The sequence below is a fragment of the Patiria miniata genome, unplaced genomic scaffold, assembly GCF_015706575.1.
Source record: "Patiria miniata isolate m_02_andy unplaced genomic scaffold, ASM1570657v1 HiC_scaffold_9, whole genome shotgun sequence".
Lineage (NCBI taxonomy): Eukaryota > Metazoa > Echinodermata > Asteroidea > Valvatida > Asterinidae > Patiria > Patiria miniata.
This window is the reverse complement of record NW_024037076.1, coordinates 20,873,606-20,881,511: the sequence shown is the minus strand read 5'-3', so window position 1 is coordinate 20,881,511 and position 7,906 is coordinate 20,873,606. Positions and strand designations below refer to the sequence as shown.

General features: G+C 40.1%; 1 pseudogene; it reads left to right on the top strand.

Annotated features, from left to right (window-relative positions):
* The first annotated feature begins 523 nt into the window (after nucleotides 1-523).
* LOC119720960 lies at nucleotides 524-6,795 on the top strand (annotated as a pseudogene).
* Nucleotides 6,796-7,906: the final 1,111 nt, after the last annotated feature.

Below are 7,906 nucleotides of genomic sequence, written 5' to 3'. Positions count from 1 at the left end.
GTGCAGATGTCTTACCACTCGACCACCGAGCTAACAGGATCGGTTGGCTAATTCGAATCTGATGTACCGTAGCAGCGGGTACCGCATTATTCTTAAGATGGATATATATATATATATATATATATATATATATATATATATATATATATATATATATATATATATATATATATTTTTGCGTCGGGGTGATGTAAATCAAATTAAGTTTTGCACGTCACCGACGTATAAACACTGTACACTCAGTGTGTTACCTCCCGAGTGAAAGTTGGAAAAATCACTCGGGTGGGACTCGAACCCACGACCTCCTGCTTTCTAGTACAGATGTCTTACCACTCGACCACCGAGCTAACAGGATCGGTTGGCTGGTTCGAATCGCCTAGTTGACCTTTTCACCCAATATCGGGGCCCAATTTCATGGCTCTGCTAACCTCAGAATTCCGTGCTTTCGATCACTATTTTGTGCTTACCGCGCTAGCAGAAAAATTCTGTGCTAACCCTGTAATAGCCTTTCGCCTAGGCCAACATGGCCGAGCGGAGAAGCTGCGAAATCACGAAGCGACTGGAGCAAAGACCAAGCCAGCGTTCGCGAGTGCGGCGAAGCGGCTTCGCCAATCGTGCGTGTGACGTCTCCGATCCAGTCACTTCGCAACTTCGCCACTCCGTCTAATAATGCCGGTTAAAAGCCACGATGGCCTTGGCGACAGGCTAACCTACGAAAGCCCATTAGCGCCACTGCAAGTATATGTTATTACGGATTATTAATTCGTTATTACGGATTATTAATTCGTTATTACGGATTATTTAATTCGTAATTACGGATTATTAATTCGTTATTACGAATTAAATCTGATACTCACATGGGGAGAGCACGTGATCAGAATGCACTGAGAGCTGGATAGGGTTTCATCAAAATGCAAAATTACGGGACCAAATCCTCACAAAATGGGCGGTCTTAAGTTTCGCTTGATCAGACAAATGCCCATTGGCGGCATGCGGCAAATGTTACATTTAATCAAATTTTGAGAACAAGATCAAAACAAGTATCATTAGCTTGAAACTTGTAGATTATAGAAAAAAAAAATCTTAAGAGTGATTTTAGATCAGACTAATTCACTTAAAAGCGGCGCAAAAAGCGCAGGGGGGGGGGGGGTGGCCTTTACCCCCACCTTTTCTTTTTCGCTCATACCCTTGCAACACAACGGTAGAGGAGAAAATAAAACCAGCTTGTATTGGTGCCTTGGCACTTGTGAAATATGTAAATATGACTAAAGAGTGATTTTGGGTCAGAATAATTAACTTAAGAGCGGCGCAAAATACGCGGGGGGGGGGGGGAGGGAGCGCAACCACTGCCATGTTCATTTGTTTCTTATATCGTCGCAATGTACTTTTTAAATCCCGCCAAGTTTCTCTGACAGTTGTTCGGATGTCCTGTGGTTATTTTGACACCAAGTTTACGTAAATAGGGCATACCTTCGTCGCAAAATGTCAATTTACCAAAACAGGTCGAATCAAATGTTAATTTTTCCCATCACATTGACCATGTTTAATTTACATGAGAGTGCGCATGAGATCCAGAGTACCGAGTTTTTAATGACTTTTTAATTAGCGGGTTGAATTGAAACTTCACACATGTACTACAGATATTTGGGTTTCCATTCAAATAATTTGTATACTTTGTATACAAACTTATCACTATTTATCATTTATATTCTTCAAAACGCCAGCTTTTCGTGAACAAAGTCACAGTAGTGATAGGAAGGATATCGCAGTATAATTATTCTACCCTCATGATATAAATTCAGACCCAAAAGACAATGGAGTGACCTCTAACATCAATTTCCTTTTCTTCTGTTAGCAGCCGCAACAATGATACGACTGCATAGAAGGCTTTGGACGTGTGTTGCCCCCTTCTTGAAAAAAGAAGAAGATTTAATCCGTAATAACGAATTAATAATCCGTAATAACGAAGTAATAATCCGTAATAACGAATTACTAACATATACTTACCAGTGTTGTAGGTCTCGAGACCGGTCTCGGTCTCGGTCTCGGTCTCGAGACCACTTTTTGCCGGTCTCGGTCTCGGTCTCGGTCTCGGGAGCTGTGGTCTCGGTCTTGGTCTCGGTCTCGGTCCCCTTTGGTCTCGATATATTGGCTGGTCTCGAGTCGAGACCGGCCAAAAAGTGAGGGGGCGGATTCCGCCCCGGCCCCAGTTTTGGATTAAGTAAAGAATCAGTTGAGGGCAAATGTGACTGCAGTGTGATGCTGATAGACATGTCTCTCTTCACTTTCTAGTGAGTGAGGCATAGTCCAACAACCATTGCTCCTTTTCTTATTTCTTGTTTTTATTGTTGGATGGTTTGTTGAAACAAGCACTTTATAGCCATCCTCATTGATTCCAAATACAACTGGGATTAAAATCTTGTGAATCAAGATTGAAACATTATTCTTACCGTCAGATTTTTTGTTTTGAATATGGGGAACAATTCAACTCTTTTTCCCCAGAAATATTGGTGATTTTTTTCTATTTTTCTTTTCAATTTTTACTTTATTCGTGAAGGCGGGAAAACGTTTTTTTTTTTTCCATTATAGTTATTAATAGATATTCACCAATTCGTAGACCGTTAAATTGCTATTAGTGGTGGACAGCTGCATTTTGTGATCTCTTTATTAAAATAGGCACGACTTGGTTATTATTATATTTTTTTTTATAAAATGGAGGGTGCCATTTCTTTTTCTTTATCATACTGTCACTTTATTTTTGACTTGCCATGTATTCACCTTTTCATCTGTGATAAACACAAATTGAGCTACTGCCATAGTCACACAAAAATAGAGTCTAATTGCCTGTCTTGTCTCCTTTCTAAATGTCAATTGCGTTTACATGAGTCGAGAAGACTTTTGTTCCATTAATCGCTAAATGCTGTTTACGGCCATCACAATAAACGATTGAAATATTGGCAATATGTTGTACTTGTAAATTACTAAAATATTCAATTAAATCGCCCGGCATAGTAGCCGATGCGGGTGATACGCTGGTACAAAACACAAATAGGCGTGCGCACGCAGCCATGAATCCTAAAAGTACATCTCGCCCACCACATTCAGTTTGTGACAGCGCCCTTCTATTGTGTCGGCCATATTCTCAAATAGGCTAATGGCGATGATGACGGCGGGCAGATTAACAGAAGATAGATCAGGCAAATAGGGTTCATCGATCTTCTATAGTGTATGTAATGGTATTGACATTATACACAAATAAAGTGGCATTTCATTTCAGCCTAAGCCAGGCCTCTCTGGCGACCACCTCTCAATTTTTGGGTCTACATGTACAAGTCTATATTCCATGACTGAAATTTTAAAAAATAAATCAAAATTTTCTTGCTCCAAATTTTTTTTGAATCAGGTTTACAAGGAGGTCCAATGTAAAATTAAAGCTTCTTTTAAATATCCGTTAGTAGTCATTGCTGAAACCAAGGGGTGGCTGTGGAGTTTAGGGTCCTGTAACAATTTAGTTTAGTTCCTATAACAGATGAAACATCCACCTGTAACTTTTTACTTTTCAAATCCACCTTTAACTTTTTACTTTTGTCAAGTTTCAACATTGCAAAAAAATAGTACAAATTGTCGTACTCCTATGAAGTTGGAGTTTCTTCATCAGATTGACACTTTATAGTAGTTAAACAATATTATATTTAAAAAAAAACATATGTTTTTAAAAAGTGGCAACAATATATGGAGTTCATCAAATTAGGTTTTCCCCTTCTTTATATTAGGTTGTTTCCCTTTTTTTTTAATTGATTGGACAATAACAAATTCTGTTGCCATGCTGTAATTTATGGTATGAAGCAAACATGAAGAGCACTCGCATGACACAATTAAGCAGGTACAAGTGATTCCTAACTTTCAATCACTTCCTTCACATCCCCATCAACATCATCATCTCAAGGGCAGACTGTTTAGCTGTAATTAGTGTCTTGTTTTTTTATTTAGATTATTGTTATTTATTATCCGCGGTCTCGGTCTCGGTCTCGGTCTCGGACCATTTCGGTCTCGGTCTCGGTCCGCCTTGAAGGGGTTGGTCTCGGTCTCGGTCTCGGTCTCGCAACTTCAGGTCTCGGTCTTGGTCTCGGTCTCGGACTATCCGGTCTCGACTACAACACTGATACTTACAGTGGCGCTAATGGGCTTTCGTACTAACCGGCCCTGTAAGCACAGAATCCTTAGTTGCGGGACGTACGCCGCATGCACAGAAGCCAAAATTCCTCAACACGTGAAATATGGTTACCGTAAGCACGGAATTTTCCGCTATAGTAAGGCCAAAAAAAAAATTAAGTCGGTCTCTGGTCAGCGCGCGCGTCGATTTTAATCATGCGCGTCGATCTTTTTTTTTTCCAAAATGTTCCGCAGTAGCTCCAACAGCGCCCTCTATTTCCGCACCTCCTCTTTTTTTTTTTTACCAAAGAGCACCAAGGAATGGGAAATTGCACCAAGGCAAATGATAGAAAGCACCAAGGCAAATTATGGAGGACACCAGTGTACATGAGGACACCAAAAAAGCAAAATAGTACCCACCTTGTCTGTACAATCCAAGCTTAGAGAAAAAAAAAAAAAAAAAAAAAAAGCCGCGTGGCCGCGTCAATTCCGGAACTTTGGTCTGACCAGAGACCGAATACTTTTTTTTTGGCCTAAGCAAGGATTTTTTTGCTAACTGTAAGCAGAGCCAAGAAATTGGGCCCGGATATGGTGATTATGGTGGCGGAAAACGCAAAACGAATATACACATTTTGTGGAATGGAATGGAAAATGGAATGAAAAATGAAAGTTTCGCGCGCTATCGATCCTGCTATCTTTCAGTTAATCATAATTCTTTCTTAACGAAAATAAGAATACAGTATGAAGCTACATTAAATGACATATATAGCAGTTGCCATCCGTACGTGGCTTTTTTAGTGCTGTAAAACTATGCATGCAATCCGTCCGTTAATCCATCGTTAATCCACTTTCAAAATCTGCTTCAGTAGATTTCATCAGTTTGAGTGCAGTGTAATTCAAAATATAATATACTGACTGAGCACACTTTTGAAAAATATGTCTTTAAAAAAAAAAAAAAAATCTTTTTTTTTCGTCATTCATTTTAGTACGTTTGGTTGTTGATATTGCAGTTCATGTATATTAATTCATTCTACAACTGTTTAATTTTCCATGTTCCTTGTAAGAATGAGTACGTTTGGTTGTTGACATTATAGTACATGAATATCAATTCGGTGCATGGCTACAACTGTTTAAGTTTCGTGACTAAATTGTCCAGTGTTCGTTGTAAATGTAATGAAATAAAACATTTAGATTCACACTACATTATGTCATTATGCATTATTGCTTGGACATGCTTCATTTAATTCAGCTGAATACAGAAAACATTCACAAGGCTAGATTACTTTATTCGAACGCCGAAAATCAGAGTAGATCAGATATGAAAAGTACCTACGAAATTGTATTTAAATATGTAAAGATACAAAATACAGATGCATGTACGCATCCCGAAAAATAGATTCCTTTATTTCTAAATTATTATTTTCTAGCAATACAAAAATTGTTCACATCGACCTTAATAATAGGCTCATGTTCAGTTATTAAATTATAACTTTACAATTTGGAATTATTGGGTGCCAGACAATATTTAGGCTGTTCTCTCTTTATAGGCTGGTTCCCGCCCCACAATCAGTATCGATAATGTACGGACCGGGAGCCAGTCTGCTCGCAAAGCGGATCCTGTTCTTCCCAAAAAAAGGAGTTTTTCTTCAAAATTTGTCACAACTAATCATCAAACAACATCACCATTTCCGGGCGAAATTACGATTTCCTATCATTGTACTATATTGAAGACATACATGTAGTTGCAAATGAGCGGAAACACAAAATCAGAAAACAGTCCAACCATGGAGGTAGCTACATCCATTGGGTGCATACCTATGTTCCCCAATACCTTTGTTTCCCAATACCGATGTTCCGTAACCCTAACCCTAACCCTAATTCTAAGGATTTCGGGGAACATCGGTGTTGGGGAACATAGGTATTGGGGAACATCGGGTAGACCCCCATCCATGGCCGAACGTACCCTTTTGTGCAAATGGTGTCCAATTAATGACCTTTTGCAAGTTACATATATATATAGCTTCACTCGTTTAGTAAAATCTATTCAAGATATCAGAGTACTTTAAAACAGATCAGGTTGATAATACATAATACATAAAACTTGTACGAAACAACGCCAACCACATAAAAAAACACCGTAGCTTCTCCAAGGCCTGCCTCCGTCTCGGAGTCATTCGAAGATCAGTTCATCAGACTCCAGACGTCAGCCATGGGGCCGGACCAGGAGACCAGCATCATCGACAGCGGGTCAACCATCGGGTTTCATCCCTTCACCATGGACGTGCTGTCCCGTGAGATCTAGACCAGGCCATCTCGACGCGGCAATCGTTGGATGGTTCCAAAGCCAACTACTTGTGTCTTCTGCAAGAACAACGGCGAGAGCGAAGCGGTGTACACCTCACACGTCATCAAGAACATCCTTGACAAGGTGGTCTGTCCTATGCTACGGGCTTTCTGTCTGCTGTGTGGAACCAGCGGAGATGAAGCACATATATCATCAAGTACTGTCCAACCAACCTGGGCAGCTTGCAGCCAGCTCCGTCCAAGTCAAGACCCAGCAATCTCGGCATGTTCAACAGCAGCAGACTTCTGCCGTCAGCAGAAAACAGAGTTTCCTTATACCATCGCAAAGAGAGATTCTAAATCTAACGACTCTTTTCAGAGCCAACACACATTCCAAACAGAGATATGGTTGCATCGATTTAGAAGCTTGACATTATTTTACGGGCATTGATCTTTTTTATGTTCATTTTAAAATGAAAATGAGAATACAGATATACATGTAGGTGTTTAGTCATTGAATTTGGAATTATTATGCAAGAGAATAATTTTTGTTTTGCTTGGTAGGCTTGCTCCCGAGTCCCGCCCCACAATCAGTACAAGGGCGGATCCAGAACAAAATTTTTGGGGGGCCCCCAAAAAATTTGGTCCCCCCGAAAAATTTTTGGATTCTAGATGTTCTGTGGTGCGATCTGAGGCAATTTCTTACCACTTTAACCAATGTTTTTTTGAGGAAAAGATGGTGGTGTACTCATTGCCTGTCACATAAAAAAAAAAAAAAAAATTGGTTTCGTTTTTTTTTGGGGGGGGGGGCCATGGCCCCCTTTGGCCCCCCCCCCCGGATCCGCCCTTGAATCAGTATCGATAATGTAGGCCTACGGACCTGGAACCAGTCTGCTCGCTAAGCGGATCATGTTGTGCCCCCCCCCCCAAAAAAAACCCCACCTTTTTTAGAGGTTTGCAGACGTCGAAATTTTTTAAGGGTTTTTTGGTTGGATTAAAAGATACAAGTTGAAAATTTATTAATAGAAAAAAAAACGAATTTGTTCACGGGGGCGGGGCGAGAGCCTAGAGCGTAGAGCCGTCTGTGCGCCTCTTCAACACTTTCTGGTCTCTACAAACGTTATTCAAGCTATTGTTAAACGTGTATGTTAGTCTTCTATCTTACGACCAATTCGAGAAAAGAATCTGTATTCGCTTTGTTCTATCATGCACTGAATCCTGCACGCGTGTTCGAATGCACTTACTGTGTAGTAGCACCTTCAAGGACTTACCAATAATTCACTCACAAAATGATCTATTTTATGAAATCGCCTTTTTAGCATTTCGTTTTAATTCCTTGAAATGACCATCGATGGCGGCCGTAGTCATTCAAAGGAAATCCCTCAGTTCAACATGACCGTTGTTTTTGGCCAAATTTATAAATATGACGAAAGTCCGAATGTCTCAAGCAGTATTTTTCGCTGTATCACTT